Source organism: Capsicum annuum, unplaced genomic scaffold (genome assembly GCF_002878395.1).
Source record: "Capsicum annuum cultivar UCD-10X-F1 unplaced genomic scaffold, UCD10Xv1.1 ctg62878, whole genome shotgun sequence".
Taxonomy (NCBI): domain Eukaryota; kingdom Viridiplantae; phylum Streptophyta; class Magnoliopsida; order Solanales; family Solanaceae; genus Capsicum; species Capsicum annuum.
The window spans coordinates 20,368-38,993 of NW_025871862.1; the positions used below are offsets into that span (position 1 = coordinate 20,368).

At 35.4% G+C, this 18,626-nt stretch overlaps 1 pseudogene; it reads right to left on the reverse strand.

Moving 5' to 3' along the window:
* Positions 1-643: 643 nt before the first annotated feature.
* Positions 644-18,378, reverse strand: LOC107879296 (annotated as a pseudogene).
* Positions 18,379-18,626: the final 248 nt, after the last annotated feature.

An 18,626-nucleotide genomic window follows, 5' to 3' on the forward strand; every position in this document is an offset into this window, starting at 1 on the left:
GAACCGTGAAACAATCACAAATGCCAGAAATTAAAAAACTAAAACAATCACAAATGTCATAAATTTAAAAACTAACTGCTAGACCTATTAACTGCTAGATATCAAAACAAGATAACCCTTGCAATTCTCTCTTCCCACATACATAGATTATACGCCATGACCATAAATAACCTCCAAAATCCAAATGATATATGAAGAATATCCTCATTACAAAATAGAAAATGATCGTTGATATCATCCAGTTATGTTGTTTAACCAGTTTCGTAGAGTAAAACTCTTATCCACTAACTGTAAAAACAGAAAACTACAAGGCAAATTTCTTTGAATTAAGCAACTTAATATATGTACGGTAGGTGTAATATTAAACACCGCCGTCCAGGAAATAAAAACTAAGGAAAATGGTACCAAAACTGAAGAATTGGAAGCAAAAGCTAACATCAAATATTTGATCAATGTGGTCCTCGTCTTTATTCTTGAAGGTTTCAGGCTTACTTGCTAACCGACACACTACTCTTCTATTAACTCTATTACAAGAAGATCCAAATTTAATGTGGGATAGGTTATGGTTGATACTAAATAAAAATGCCACTAACCACAGTTGACTACCTACGAGTTGCCAATTTAGCAATCACAAACTGACCGAATTCCAGTGAAACATAACATGGAAGTACTACTAATGCTTTTGCACTCAATCCACTCATCTTATGCAGGACCTGTCCCAAAGACAAAAAGGGGACAAATACATAGAAATCCATTTAGTGACTGGGGTACTTCAATTTTCACAACATTTAATTCAACATGGGTCGATGTGAAACAGTATACAGTGCTTAGCCATAATTAGACCTTTAAGTTGGTATCTGTCATTAGCGGAGAGCTAATATACTTGTCGATTGCAACCTTAAAATCATCAAGCGTCCAGGCTGATGTCAATCCAATCTGAAAGTAGAGACGGCTCAGCCAAAATATTAGGTACTAACTGAAGCACAACAAAGGTTAAAATGAAGAGTGGTGATTACCTCGACCATCCTAATTGCATCTTTAATTTGTGACTTGTGATCAAGATACTGAAGCAACATACAAGTAACACAAATTCAGAATGCTTATAAGTAACAAAAATAGGATACCAAATGGAGCTTTGTCCATGCATTTGAGTTACCATAAAGTCTATAAATTACAAGCAGGGTGATGGGGATGAAATTTCTTTCATGAATACCAATATTTCTCCACTTGTTCAAAGTCATCTACAATATCACAAGACACTTGACACATAAACTTAATTGCACTGATCAGGTTAAATTGAAGGAAAAATCAAGCACCCATGTTTGGATAATAGAAAAAAAGTGAATAAATAAAAATGGATAGCATCTCTGTTAACAGCGCTTTCATTATATTTACTTAATAAGAATCATTTATGCACACAAACCGTAATACAAACTTTAAAGATAGAAGTTGACATCTTTATCTTACAAGGGAAAAAGAAAAGATTTTAAGCATCTGAGTTTATGTATAACTCTCACCATCCCATAGCAAGATCCTAACTCAAGAAAATATTACCAAATTCAATCATTGAATAAGAGTACGAACAAGATCATTACCATGCTAGGATACCAGGTAAACTCCCTCTTTCATCAAGCAAGGAGATAAATGCTAATAACATTTGATCATTCAACTTCAATTCTTTTCGGAAAGGGCAGAGGATGAAACAATATATCGTTTAGTTAGGCGCAAGTGTGTATTACGGCAAAAAAAATCATAGTGAGGGAGATGCAACTTTATTTAGAGAAACAGAGATGCTCTCAGGTTCTTTTTCCGAGGCTAATCTTTTCTAAGCCTTTACTTTCATTACATCTCAACTACCTCTTCAGAGGCGAATTCTGGCACTAAGTTTATTTAGTCCAATTTATATGGTTGATAACACAATATTTTGAATTAGGTTTTAAGTTGCACGATATCATCCGAAGTTAAATCAAAACTGGGGTGTGGTACAAATGGACAAAACATGGTCGAAACTTGACCAGACAAACTACTTTCAGGTCTCATTTGTTTGCACTTATTGGATTTATGAACCTGTTCAGACCTCAAACCATTAAGTGCATTTATTTTTTTAGGATTTTAGCTCTTAATAGGTCTGAGTAGGTCTTAATCATTCAGATGTGGAACCAAGTCTAAATATCATTTACAGATATTCTTGTGTAGGATAAAATTCTCCACTACTCTATCCACAATCACTTGCCACCACCACCAACCACTTTCACCATCAAAACCAACATCACTACCACCTACACTGCCAGCCGCTACCACACCTACAACTTCCATTATTCTAATTATATCCACCGCCAACTAGGGGTGTTCACGGTTTAGTTTTTAACCAAACTGAACCGCGATCCAAACCACACCGATTAAAAAAACCTATATTTGGTTAGGTTTGGTTTGGATTTGAATTTTAAAAAACCGATACTAATTTGGTTTGGTTTGGTTTTACTCTAAAATAACCGACAAAATAACCAAACCGAACCAATATACATATATATATTATAATTATTTATATGTTTTTCATAAATATAATCTAAATATTTGTTACATTTTCTATTTTAATCATGATTTAACTTTAGTCGTAACACATTCAGTCATATGTCTTCATCTAGTTGACAATACATTATGAGATTTTAAATGAATTTCATATTTTGAATGACAAATGATACTAATTGTGAAAATAATATCTTGTTATATATTGACATTTACAGCTGAAATTCTTTAGACTATACACAATCACTAATTTTAACTTTCTTTTGAACCTTGTTGGGCAAGAAGTTTATGTGTTTACCTTTTGGGGTTTATCATATCATTCTATTAAATATAGTTTTTAAAAAAAATTTTAAAAGCGTTCATATGGTGTTATCATGGGTTTGCCGAAGTATAACACTCAGTTGACATCATATTTTCAAGATTGAGATACAACACTCAGTTGACATCTCATATGTTAGATTGGATTTGTTTTTTAAAATTCTCAAATTTTATCATTAACTAAAGTTATAAACCAAAAAACCCGAATCAAACCGAACTAAACCGATAAGAACCAAACAGATGGTTATTGTTTTGTTTGGTTAGGTTTGGTTTTAGAAATTTAAAAACCGATTAAGTTGGTTTGGTTATGGTTTTGACCAATAACCAATCCATATCGACCCATGAACACCCCTACTGCCAACGCCGCCACCATCAACTGCTACCGGTCGATCCCTACTACAAACCAACTCATCTATCAGAACTAGCACTACCACTAATAACCACCAACACATCATCAACTTCCACACATCGCTAACAACCACTAACAGATCATCAACTTCCACACATTCTTCGGACACCATCACCACCACTGTCACCGGCGTCACCACCTCTACCACTACCATCACAGCTAACAGCGTCTCCAATGACCACTAACACATCGTTAACCATCATGCATATAGTTTTCCTTCACCACGATCAACACCTCCAACTACTAACATTAACCAACTTCACATCACAACCACCACTACCACTACTAATCGCCAATATCATGACAGTTACTACAATGCCATCTATCTCTACTATCACAACTATCATCACCAACATTGCTAATCACTAACATCAATTAATTTATTACAACCACCACCACCATTACAAACCATCTCCACTATCACTAACAAACATAAATGTTTCTTTTTTTAATCAAATAATAATTTAATTGCATTAAATTAAAAAACTTTCTAATATATAATTATATTATATTTAGAAATAAATAAATTTTACACATTCAGATATTGAGAAACACCCAACCTTAATCATTTAGTTTTCAGATCTAGAGATAATATCTTAACCGTTCAGATGTGCATTCAAAATGATTCAAATATATGAATATTAATAAAAACAAATGCAGTCTTAGCTGAAACACAATGGTATGGTTGTGTGATACTTTAAAGGAGTCCTCGAAAGCCAAAGAAACTACGTGAAAACATGGAAGTTTGATCATCACTTCTCAGAGTTGTTCTACTCGAGAAACTATAACAATTAAGGTAATATAACCATTAACAGCATTCAACGGAGGAGAAGTCAATTACAATTGTCCGTGAAGTAGCATTTAATACAGCTTTGCTAGATTGAAAGAATCATCTATATCTATACTAAATTAAAAGCATGGAACCCCTAACTTAAAAGTTTGCAACAATACCATTCCTATCAGCCTAAATACCTACTATCTAGTAAAAAAAGAGGAAACTAATTGGCATAAAGAGAAACAATACAGATGTTAATAGGAACAACCAGTCATTGTTCTTATCTCAACAAAATATATGTTATTTAAAAAAAAGCAAGCAGAGGGGTAACTCTCAAATGTCAATCTCATGCTTTTATCCTACCAAGTATGTTCTATTCTTTAATGCACAACAACAATAACAACAACAAATCCAGTATATTTCCACATAGTAATGCACTAACTTTCTTTTTTACCTAATTAATTGAACTTTTTAGTGAGGATCTAAATGATTTTCAGACTTTGTTTAACATCTGATTCATTAAGATGTATTAGTAATAGGTTGAATCTTTTAAAAAAAAAACACTTAATGGGCTGATATCTTAACCATTAAGATTCAGACCTTCATTAAGTGAAAGCAAATGAAAAGGGATTGTAGTGTAAAGTCTATAAATATGGCTTAGTGTAACAAATGTAGTTGACACAATTCAATACTCCTATTATCAACCTATTTCACCTGTTTCTCCAGCTCATCCATAACATCTGTAAATAAGTCTTTTGCTATTGATTCTAAAGTATTTGATGAGACAGCTACATATGCAGCAAAATCTTTAATCTGCAAGAACAAAATAAAGAAGGAAATTATTGGATGAAAAAATCAAAAAGACAAAAAGGGAACTCATGAAGGTAATCACTCACTGAACACAAGAAAGAAAAACTAACTTTGATGCAATAATCACGCCAGTTAGTTTTTGCATTAAGTATTCCCGCAGCAACATGCTCTTCCATCAGTTTTCGAAACTCATCATAATTTTTACGTTCAGCTTTCCTCAATTCTTCCTATTTGAATCAATGGTGTATGCCCAGTGAGAAAGAGATAAATCAAAGTCTCCAAACATAAATTTAATTTTAACCCCCGAGTCTAATAAGCAATATACCATCCGTAGTTTCCTTTGCTCCTCCTCTTTGCTCTCTAAATCACATATATATTCCTAAAACAGAAAAGGTTGCAACATAACTTTAAAACAGAGGTGTACAAATGAGATGTTTGGAAAAAGTTATTTATGATGTATTAGAAAAATGAGTTGTACCTGGAAAATCTCCAAACGATCAATTTTGTCAAGGCGGGAGCATCTTTCATCATTTTCCAAGCGGTCCTGAACTTTCCGCCACTGGCTACTGGCCTGAACAAAAGAACTCAGCAACAGTGGAACTATAGAAGTTCTATCTCCTGGAAATAGAAAAACATAATCTAGGAACTGATGCTAATTCCACTAGAACAAATACCTTAATAAAGTCACAGGATTTTAAAAATTCTAAGTACTCCACTCTATTGCGCTTCTGCTCCTCCAATGCCTTCTCATGCTCCTAATAAAATCCAGTACAAAGTAAAAAAAATAAAATTTCTCTATAAAGAAGACAATATTTACAAAGAGACTTTAACTACACTTGCATGAAAGTATTGAAAAACTTTTTCTATTTTACAACGGAGGGGGGAGAGGAAGAAGCATATCATAGTTTCAAGTTTCAAGAAAAATTACATACAATACATGGAAGTCTGTTTAAATTGGAATTCAATGGTGAACAAATTTAAATGTTGTACCCTTGAGAAGCCATTAAAAATGTATTCAAAGAACACAAGATTTTAAGTTGAATATCTACAACATTCCTTCTTTCTACTCTTTAAGCAAAATAAAAAAAGGGAACAAACTAAAAGACATCCTGCAAAGGAAAGGAATGGAATGACTGTTGTTAATCAAGTGGACCAGTGCCTAACTCAACTTCGAAAACTAGGTCAGGTGGTGAAGATTGTCCTTGATCATATAAGGAAACTACAGCACATACACCTTACTAGTGTGGGATTCTCATACACTAATCGCACACCAAGACTAGACATTTGTAGCATCAGTTAACCTTGGTTGGCCAACATCTAATAGTCTAACATCAAGATAGATCTGCCTCTAATACCATGTTTAAGAAATTGGACCTTGTTTCTAGCTCAAATGAAAGTCTAACTCAATTTGTGAGGAGCCAAAGACCATATAAGGAAACTACAGTCCGAACACTTAGTTTTTAACATATAGAAACTTACAAGAAGGTTCTGCAAAAGGAGCTTCACCTTTTTCTCAAGTTCCTCCACATAATCTTCAAAAAGGTCCTCACAGTCTTTAGCTCGCTCAACAGCTTTAAAACGCTCATCATGTTCGAATATGTTCGAATATGGAGATTTCCTTACTGAATAATCAATAGCAAATAGTCAGTGGATCAAATGGAACTTACACAAGAAATGGATCAACTTCAAGGTCCCAAAACACATACAAATAGTGACCAAGATTAGAAAACAAGCAGCAGACAACTTAACATTACAAGTGAAAGACAAACCTCCATCTTGACGATGGTGACAGCTCCTTGCAATCCTGTAAGATTGAGAACAACGGACATTATTGTGAAAAATACCACTTCTTCTTCTGAACAAGTCAAATACCAGTCTCTAACACATCATGAATATTATGATAATATCTTTTTTATTTTTGAAACTGGTAATGTGAATATCATGATTTATCAAATGGAAGACAACCACAAAAGAAAATTTCACTTACTTCTAACATTATCCTGAAATCTTCCCGAGCTTTTTTCTGTTTAACACACCTCTCTTCAGCTTCCAGTTTTTTCTTTTGGCTCAGATACTAGAACAGACACACAACTTCAAAATGATCACTATAGACCTTGGGTGTGTTTGGTATGAAGGAAAATGTTTTCCTAGAAAACAAGTTGGTTTCTTACTTGTTTTCTTATGTTTGGTTGATGAAAGGAAAACATTTTTCAAAAAATGTTTTCTAGTGTTTGGTTGGTGAATAAAAAAATATTTTTCAGAAAATACATTTGAGAGTTGTACAAACATTTCAACTTAAGAGTGAGATTGAAAGAGAGTTTTGGAAAATGTTTTTCCTACATTTTGAAGGGAATTCATTTTCCTTAAATTTAAGGAGAATAAGTTGATTTGGAAAATATTTTCCAAAATTTTTAAGTCAACCAAACATGGAACAATTGGATATCAAACACAATCTATCTTTTTGCAATACAGTATGCTGAAATATTGAAGCAGCAATTAACCCATTCCAATGCCGACTTGGAGAGATACCTCATTAAAAGCTTGCTTCCACTCACAAAGGGATTTTAGAGCTCCATATCTCCGGTCATTAATTACTGCTCTCATGGCCTGACAAATACAATTCATGTCAAATGATCTCCCTCAATTGTTTGGTACGCACAAAATAGTCAAGTAATAAACCTGATCCTACGTGCAATCAGACCCAATATTTGCAGATTCCAAAAGAGTTTTGAATGCATTCTTTGCCTCCTAAATAAAATCAGATACTTAAAATAGAAATAAGAGAAATTTCAAGAACATACATTAAACAAGGGAAAAAGCAATAATCAACTATACCGCTTTGCTCTCATAAACTAATGGTCCCAGCTCGACTGTTTTCTCATCTGATGGAGTAGCACCTCTGATTTCAGTTATTGCAGCATCTTACTGGACATTCTACATTTTAGGCACAACATCAAGCACAAAGGGAAAAATCAAACCTCATTGGAATTTGTAGCATATTCTTTACCTGTTAGCAGTTGACTAACAACTGCACTACAAAATTGTTGGATCAACATCTAGCATAACAGCTACGAAAAGCTTTCTTGGTGTTTTAACCAGTAACCAGTAGTAATTAACTAATCTCATAAGTATTTGAGAAGGACAAAGTACCTTTCTATTCTCCGAAGAAAATCCATCACCATACACTACTGCATCTTAAGTTGTAGTAGTCTCAGAACTACAGAAAAATTGAATTCCAAATAAGAAGCAACGCAAACCAGAGGCAAATTTATAACATATAAATTTGAAAACATACACCGGTGGCGCGACAAAATTTCCCAAGGTTACTGCTATTCCAATTTTCTCCGAATTAGCAACAGCTGGCGAAGTAAGTTCTGAAGAATTCTTCATTTTGACTGTTTCAATCATCGGAATAGAAACCTTACCAGATAAACTTGATGATTCTGAAGCCACAATAGTTGGTAAGTTAGCAGCTGGTGACATAGCAATTGGGCTTGATTTAGTACCGTGTGCCAAGACTAATAAACCATCTGCACCCGGGATGATGTTTTAACAACAGAAATGGATCCAAAATCAGAAGCGTGCGAAATGGTGTCCTTTTTACGTGCCAACTGTGAATTTATAAATAATTGAACTTTATAAGAATAGAGTTTCCAAGAAAACAGAATATTGCCCCTTCTTATCATGCTAGCAACTGTGAATGCATAAAGATTTTATGAGAACTAGAGCATCCGAGAAAACAGAATATTATCCCTTCTTATCATGCTATTTAAAGCATATAACAATCCCTTCTTATCATGCTATTTAAAGCACGAAATAAACCCATATTGGATTTAAATATAACATCACCTTGACTTCATCAGGCATTCTCCATTTGGACGTTCTAGTAACCTTCTTGTAGTAATACCTACAGAAAACAAACAAAGAAATCAGCATTATGCACAAGTAACACACAAAAGTACCCACTGTAGAAGAACAATTGGAAAGAGGCCAAAAAAATATATAAGTTACACATTTTCTTCCCTCAGGACTTGTAAATTTTCTCCGGTCAGTTAATGTGTCTGCCCTCTGTCCCAATGAAAACAACATAAAAGCAGGTCAAGTCAAAAAATAGAACATAAACAGTACCCTGAGAGTAGAATTCAGTAACTTCCAGCAGTACAATACTAGATGGAAGTGTTAGAATATGAATGATATAATGTCCCACATGGAAAAGGACTAGAATTTACTGTGTAGAATATAACTACAAGCAAGGTGGAAACATTGCCAAGCTGCGTTCGAGCTACAGCTATCCAAGGGTGATCAACTGAATAACATTCGCCTGATAATCACATTTTGTATATATATATATAGGTTAAATTGTGTCATTTCTAAGTATTTTTTTATGAACAACCTTGCCACAAAAAATAAGACTGAGTATGATAGTAAGGGTGTTCAAATCCTACACTGAGGTTCTATGTTCCATACCCAACACAGCCCTTCCATAATTGTTTCTCCATTTGGACACGTTTGAAAATCATAAACTACAGTTATGCTTTTTTTCGATGAATAAATTTCTGAACATGTGTTTTTTGTCCCAATTAGCTCTTGCAAAAGAGCTAGCAACTAGCATGCCATGTATAAGAATTTTGTTAAAATAAACATAAAGGTAAATTTATAAAATGGTTGTTATACTAGCTATCTTGCATGGGGCAGAGTGTTTAGCTGGTCAAGAGCTCGCATGTTCGAAAGATAAACGTAGCAGAAATGAGGATGTTGAGATTGGTGTGTGAGCATAGGAGAGATAGAATAAGGAACAAAGATATGCGAGAAAAAGTGGTAGTGCTCTCTATGGTGGACAATTTACAAGAAGAATAGAGGGTTGGGGATAAAGAACCTAAAAATTCAAAGTAAGGCTCTCATGTTGAAATGGTTGTGGAAATATGAAAACAATAACCAGCTGCTATGGAGGAAAGTGATTAGGGCTAAATATCCTGAAGAAGATAGATGGATAACTAAAGAAGTGACCACACCATACGGAGTTAGCCTCTAGAGATCTATTAGATCTATTAGACACTAGTGGAATGAAGTTAAAAGCAACTCAAAGGTTAAAGTGATGGATGGAAACAAGACTAGGTTCTGGAAGGATAATTGACATGAGGATGGGAATATGGAAGTGACTTTTCCAGATATCTACAACTTGGTATTGTTTCAATAGAGGACTATAGCAGAATTATGGACACCACATAGGTGGAACTTCAATTTCAGAAGGCAACTTAATGACCGGGAGGTAATGAGAGTAGTTGAATTTTTTAATACCGTAGGCTTATTCAATGGACTGCAGACAGTGAAGGACATACTATGGTGGATGGGAAATGAAAAAGGAATGTCCAGTGTCAACAAAGCCTACAAGATGATGAACCAAATAAATCACCCGAATCCAAGATGGACATGGAAGAAAATATAGAAAAGTAGGTTACCTCACACAGTGTCGTGCTTTGTCTTTGTGTGGTTACTAACCAAGGAAGTAGTTCTTACACAAGATAATGTCATGAAGAAAGGGAAAACCTTGTGCTCCAGATGTTTCCTCTGTGGATAAACTTTAGAGACGTTTAACCATGTATGTCTACATTGTAAGTACACCCAACAACTTTGGAGAATAGTCTTAAGACTAAAAGTCATTTCCAGGACAATGCCTAGGAAAGTATCTGAGACTTTAATGTGCTGGGAGAAGTAGGTGTACATGCGAAGGACAGAGGTAGATGGAGAATTATCCCTGGTGCTATATGGTGGGCTATATGGAAAGAAAGGAATTCTAGATATTTTGAAAGCATAGAGAATAGTGTGCAGAAGGTTAAACTCAACTGTATTTTGCTTTTATGTTTTTGGTGTAATCAACTATACTCTAATGATACTGCCTCGATAATTGATGTTCTAGACTAAATTTAGATATAGAACAGTCGATTTAGGAGTACTCTTGTATATAAAGGTTTCAGTACAACCCATGTGCTGTTTGATATAATACAAAGTTACAAAGTTAAAAAAAAAAAAAAAAAATTTTCAAGAACTAAAAGTTTATAAAATAACAAATAAAGCAATTAAATCTGAGTTCAAATTGGGTGGGTTGGGCTATGACCCGCATTTTAGAGCATTTCAACCCAACCCATTTCAGCCCAAGTAGCTTTAGGGCGGGTGGATAACCCGCCCATTTATTAACTCAGACCTCTTTGATCAGCCCAAATCTAGCCAGCCCCGCCCATGTGACACCTTTAGTTTAATAGAAGTAAAGTGGACCATGCCAAAACAGATCTATTGAGTTGAAGTAAAGTGGACTATCAAAGGACACACAACAATCTGTTGAGCTGTTGGATTAAAGGGGATTAGCAAAAGTTAGAAGAAATGGGGGAGAACAATCCTTCCTTGTATTTGGTGGACTATATGGAGCGAGAAAAGTTGAAGGAATTTTGAAGATAAATATAATTCCATTCAGAAAGTTAAATGGAATAGCATTGTAGATTTTTGTTTATTGTTTAAGGGCCAATGTGTACAGAATGCATAACAGGTAGTAGATCTCTTCAAATCCTCGTATTATTTTCATTATTTTTCATTTTTTTTTTTGGACTGCTAGCATAACCTTAACGCTGACGAATGCAAAGTAATATCTCCAAAAAAAAAATTGTTTATCTCGAAAAGAAAAGAATAAAAATGTTCAAACTTCCTTACAGCTCTAGTTGTTGGTCCCTTAATACTTGTCCCTCACAACCAGCCAAACTTTCTTTGATAACCGTCGTGTTTGGGCCAGCTTGCACCTTGACTAGTTACACCAGGTACTGCTACCTCCCACCAGCATAGATACTGGGTAACTCTATCCATCAAGGCTTGGACAGACGGTAAGAAATCACCTAGTGTTTTTATCTCTGTTGGAAATTAAACCTGAGACCTCATGGTTCTCAATCTACTTCATTGACAACTAGGTCACACTCTTGGGTGCAAGTATGCAACCAGCCAAACTATTATTCTGTAAACCAGAATGAGAAGTGTGAACCGCAATATTATATCAAGTTTACTCTCTCCATATCGCCATAGAGTTACAATAACATTACATTAATCAGAAAGTAAATAAAATTGTTTAAAATAGACCAAATATAATCCTGCCGTGTATACTTAAACACATTTTTTAGAACAATAGTGTTAAATATAAAATCTTTTAGAACTATATTGGAAATAAAAAGCCAATACAAATCCTAAATGAAGCCTACATAGTATAGTAAGATCGAGGAAATCTGCTCGCTAAACAAACTTTCAACAGAAATCACATATACTTAGGAAAGAAAAAGTGGTTCTACGAAGCTTCATAGAAAAAGAATTGTGTACTTCTTTTTTCATTGATACGCACAGGAAACTGGATAAAACTACCCATAAAAATCTCGATGACACGAGACCTCACCTCCATTTCTGTCATCAGCTCTCGAGGTTTCTCCCAGGTAGAGATTCTTGTCCTTCTATTATAATAGTATCTAAAAATCAATTCAAGAATTGTAAGAATGTTATTAATTGGTTGGAGTAATAAAGCCATAGGAAATATGACAACATTAGCAACCATAATTGGCCTACTGATCATCAAAAGATGCTGAAAATAGCAATACCTACTAGCATTTAGCCACATGTAAAATATGTATGATAATAGAGAAATGGGGTCAAAATGAAGTTATCGGTAGAGGTGTATCAAGTTCTGCTGATCAACAGTCAGGTAGAATTTGGTAGCGGTGAACGGCAGCCCATATGATAACTTTGACAAAGAGGACTGAAACAAAGGGGCCTATTATCTCCAGTGCTAATGGAAGCAAAATGATGTACAAAGCACTAGATGTGGATACTTGAGGGATTTATTGGCAGTGATGGGGGCCAACATATCCACCACTTGTTCATAGACATGACATTAAGTGTTTGTGATGCAGACATTAACCTATTCATACGAGTAACCTATGTGAATATAATCCAAAAGCAAGAATTCTGGAAAGCCAAATCGGCATGCTCTTTCTTCTGTCTGGAGAACACAAAGTGGTAAAAAGATTGGATCTGAATGAAGATGATATTTTTGCAGAGCTCCTTTTCTTGTATACCGTGGTTTTACACCTTTTTTGTTCACTGGAATCTTAATTTTCTTACAAAAAACTATCATAGAATTCAAATGTTGACTCTCTCAGTCAACACAGACCCATTAACCCATTAACTTAAGCATACTTGTTGACAATATTTATGCAAAATGGGTACAATAAAACACATTGAATTCTCACCAGAACAACCAAGGGAGCTGCTAATTCTCCAGTCTTCTGCATAGTTGTCGCAAAATTCACATTATGATTACTTATTGGCATCCAGGGTTGTACCCCTGATGGAAACCTATGATTATTTATCTGTGTCTGATACTGGGAGCCAGAAGAATCTGCATTTACCTGCTGTTAAAGACGATAACAAAATGTATTTCATCAATATATGAATGAAACATCGAAAACTGATTGACTATAACCACAAAAGATCTTCCCAAGGTCTTACATTATATGATGAAGAAAGAGGTAAATTTGGCCCACCAGAACCAAGCATGTGGTTATTTGACATCGGAAGATTTTGCTGAAAATCATGGGGAATAGGTGGTCCCTGAGGCATACTATACATTCCTACTACAGGGATACCAGTAACCTGTTGCATAGGTTGAGGAAATTGGATTTGAGAAGGTTGAGACATCGCAACATTTGCAGGTCCAAGTTGCAGAAATTATTGAGATGGCCCGGAACCATAAGGTTGTGCCTGCTGGACTGGAAGCATAGGCTGGAACTGCTAAAGATGTGGGGAAAATAGTTATCATAATGTCTCTACATTCAAAAGTCATTTATCCCTCCCCCAAGCCTCCACAACTTTACCTGCAGTGACATGGATGGAATAGAACCAGGAGCAGGACCAGGCAGACGAGGTATAGGAGGCTTCTCAACCAATATCTATGCAAGGAAGAACAGATGAAATCAGAATATAGCTACTTTTCAATCATATTTAGTTAATTTTCCAATCAATGCTGAAAGCTTGTATCCATGCGCAACTCCCAAATTTAATTTGAAAGACAAGGCAAGAATTTTGAAGCCAAACCACATAGTAACATGAAACCCTTTTCTTCATCTTATAAACAGAAAGCTTGAAACGAGAATAAAGAGAGATAGGAAATAGATGACCTATCACAGCGTTTGACGAGAATGGACAAAATGAGAAGCATCTTTACCTTATGGCTTGGGTTTAACAGATACTGATGGCCTAAGTATCTTTTCTTCGGGTGTAAAGAAGCACGTCTGTTAATGCAAAACTATGATCATGGAACTAAAACGTGAGGTATGAGTAGGTATCAGGCTAACTGAAAAATTCTGAGACCGGAATGGGTTGAGCCTCACTCTTCCCTTCTGATGTTCTATGCCATACTGACATCACTACTAGAATCTAAAAGCCTAACTTGGTTATTCGCTCTATCATTTCCCCCTTAGCTTCAAGCTATCATATTAAGTTTGGGAGATCCCTTACTAGACTCTAAACTGAAGTACACTCACTGTACTCTGGGGTCTGGAAAACTACTATACATGTATATCATGGAACTTAACCCGAATGACTACACTTGAAAGTGGAAACCCCACTGTTAATACTACCTTCTGAGATGCACTTTATCATTCTATAGACCCAGTAGTCATCATATAATACTTGCATACTTACTAACTTCGGGTCTTCATGGGTATCCCCCATAGTTGGAGTGCATACCCTCTAGTGCTTTAACTCTTATTTCTATTAGTTCAACCTTTAAAAACTCAAACTTAGAACCTATCACTCAACATTGATATCACCAAGCCTTCAATGAATCATACTACTTCCGACATAGCCTACCAATATCGCGACTCCAAACTTACATCTCTCTACTATGAGAATCAAGATCATATAAAAGGGTCAACACTATCAATCAAAACTCTTTTACTTGGCTATTTAAAACACCATATACCATCTAACTAGTCTTTCTCCACCTAGCAACTCAACGGTACCACTCGTCACACAAAACGTGTAATAGTCTTAGAAAATACCGAAACCTCAGATCACGTTGGGCATACTTCTACATTATATATGCAACATCATACTTCACTACGAATCAAACAAACTTAAGCACTTGCATATATCGTTCAAGCCTATGAGATTACTTCCATAAAACTAGTATCATTAACCAAGAAATCATCACATCCACCTTCATGGACATCAATTGTTCAAAACTTAATGTCTAGTGTTAAACATGATTTTACAACCCAGCCTTATGCATGATTCTCACTTGGATAACATGAAATAGACATCAAGAAACACTAGTACACTAGAACTTCTGAACAACAAATAATTGATCTTGACCTTATGGTCTTCCTTATCATAACTCATTAGCACGTACTATTTTAACACATCAAGCCTACTAATTTTTTCCCACAAAACATACATCATTAATCTTATGCCACTATTTTTACCACCACATTCTACATTAAATTCAAGCATATAGTCCTGTACCAATCATCTATCACTACTAAAAAAATGTCCTACAACATATATTGACAAAGGGGAAATAATGTCCCACAACATATGTGGACATCTGAACAACCGCCTGCGAAATCTCTAATACATGACTGAAACAAATTACTATCTGAAAACTAGGACAAGGCCCCAGTAGACCCAAAACTACCAAATGATAAATGAACTGACAGACATCAGGCCTTCCGAAATATAGAAGGCTCACCACTTGATTCTGCAAATCTGTCGGAAGAGATCTACTAGTTATCTGGACCCCTAAACTATGCCTCCAAACCTAGAAAGGAAGGGGTTCAATACAAAAGTACTAGTACGCAAAGAAACCAAAAACAAAATATAATGTTTTTTTCCAAATATAGGTGAGAGCCATTATAAAGCAGTTCCATATCAAGTCATTTGAAAATATATGGGCATAATATAATAGTTTTCAACAACAATGTAATGCAGCTGGGCTAGGTGGAATACCCTACATATAACATTTACACCAACTTTCAAATCTCAGTTGCTGCCGAGATTAGAGTGTATGTGAGGGGAAGACACATAAGATCACACAGCAGGGTGTCTCGACCCAATAAAGTATAGTAGTTCCCAAGATCACGTAGCCTAGGCTCCTAACCATAGTCCCAATTAGGGAATGACATAAAGTCAAGTACACAAGATCACAAAGCAGGGTACCAAATCCCCATGTCGGCAAACATGGTTTCCAGCGATGAGCCCTTATACTCAAACGCCTTCTTCGGGCACCCACCTATCTCATTTAAAATCAATGCATCAAACTCCATTTAATTCAATCACATAGCTTATTCTGTAGGGTATCGTCATACCCGACTTGCAAGCCATCAATATCATATCATTCTTTCATGCAACCATTATATTCATCATATTTCAACATAACAACCCTCTCATTGCAAGTCAAAACCATAACCATCTTCAAAATATTTCATGTCACACTTGTCAAGATGATTTCAAACATTTCACATCATATGAGAATTTAAAATAAGATCATATAAAAAGAGGGATTTCATTTAATTCATGCCCTCAAGTTAACATCTTTTTGGAATACATGCATATACATATATCATATATCAAACCACTTCGGCAATAGGCCTAAAGACCAAATCAATATCATAAAACGTTTAAAACGGGATTATATTCATAATTTCAAAACCCCAATTTTTAAAACATGAATTTTTAAGCTCATGAGATTTTTGAGATAACCCCACGTACCTCTATATGCAAATATGATAGGTGCTTCTTGAAGCCTACGTTCTGGGGATTCCAAAGATGCAATTAGTTTCAAAAACTCACGGTTGAATCTTGAGTTGCTTGAGTTTTTATTTTGAAACCCTAAGGAGAGTTCTTGAGAAATTTTGATGAATGAAGGTGTATTTTGGGGTATTTTGGGAACTGAATTACGTGTTTATGGCTAAATAAGGGTGGGAAAAGAACCATTTTGCCCCAAAAATAAAGTGTTTAAGTCACTTGAGTAATTATATATGTGGCGCAAACCTTATTAGATAATATAGGTTGTGCGGCGCACTCTTTATCGCACATATTAGGTTGTGCGTTGCACACCTTATGGAATAAGTTAGGGTATGCGTCGCACACCTTATGCTGCACGACACACTCCATTTTGCAAAGCCATAACTTCTTCCTCAGGTGTCGGAATTTTGCGAAATTGGTATCGTTGGAAAGATAATTCAAATAACTTTCATTTGATATATAGTAGGCACTCTAATTCAATATATACGAAGATTAATGGTCGATTGAAGTTGACCTAAGTTTCAACACTCACTAAAATTTGAACGATAGGAAAACTTTCAACTTGTCCTTGAGCTTGGCTACCTCTATGATCTCAATTCATGCTCAAATAGGTTTCCACACTACATAATTTATTAACATACTAAACTTGCATTGGATTTATGGATTTTGTAACCTTTACGTGAAGAAAATGATGATTTTCGTTCTCGTCCGAAATGCGGGGTGTTACAAAATTTTGTTAGAAAATGGAAAATACAACCATATGGAGTACATTTTAGTTGCACCGTACTCCAAATACACTAAACTGAACTTTAAAAGTACTAATGCATTTCTTACCTGTTGGTGTTTAGCATTCAAAAGTTTTATTGTCTATGCTCGGAAGATAGCCACAACGACGGTTTCAAGAATGAAAATTAATCTTAAAAGAAGCCATGCTCGCTCTGGAGTTCCTGCTATATGATGCAACATTAATCTACAACGTTGAAGCCACTTTCCTAATCCTTGGAGTCTATGTTCTTCCGAGAATGAAATATGATTAGGTAACACATCCTTAACATCATTTGAATTAGTGACAGGAGGATTACTATCGCAATGTTCTCGATCAGCGTCCAAACTACTTCTCTACAATAAGGCTAGAATCATTGGGACTAATCCATTCTCCTCAGCATCAATACAAAATTAGGATCAAGCCCTTTATCTTACAATAAATTAGCTAATTCATGATTAGTGTGTCTTCCTTTCTGCTTTAACATAGATGTAATCCTGGGATCACTCAACTTTTCTTAAAATGCAAGTGCCAAATTCAAGTCTAGTATCTGTTGGTCTGCAGAAGTAGATGTACTAGAATCACCGCCTTGGCTTTCAAGGCCACTGCTAGAACAAACAACCAATGAACTATTATGCTCTAAATTTCTATCAACATATGATGATCCTACTTCAGGCTCTTGAACAACTGAACGATAGGAACTACTGCGTAGAGCTAGACTTGGTCTTCCACTGTCTATCCTCTTATCACTATTAATCCCCTCAATGTTATTCTAGGTACTTCCATCACCAGTGTAAGGCACAGTTGCATTACCAAGATGACCAGCATTAGCACTACTACTACGTTTGATACCTGAGCCACACTCTTCAGAAGAGCTTGCGGAGCTATTTTGGTCTTTTCTATGGAAACCTTCTCTAAGGCAGATAACTGTGCTCTGCAAGGCATCTCGTCTAGCTGCTAATGGTTCCGTAACTGATAAATGCCATGTAACAGCAGCACCCAACAGCACAGATACTACAACTGCATAACTGATACAATGTCCAAAGTACTTGAAACAAAATTGTTGCAGTAAGAGATTAGAAGATTTTTTTTTATAACAAAAGATTAGAAGTTTCTATTCAACAAATAATATTAAAAGGGATGCATATGCCACAAGTATAAGAACACTTGATTATGGAAGAAAATGAATTAGC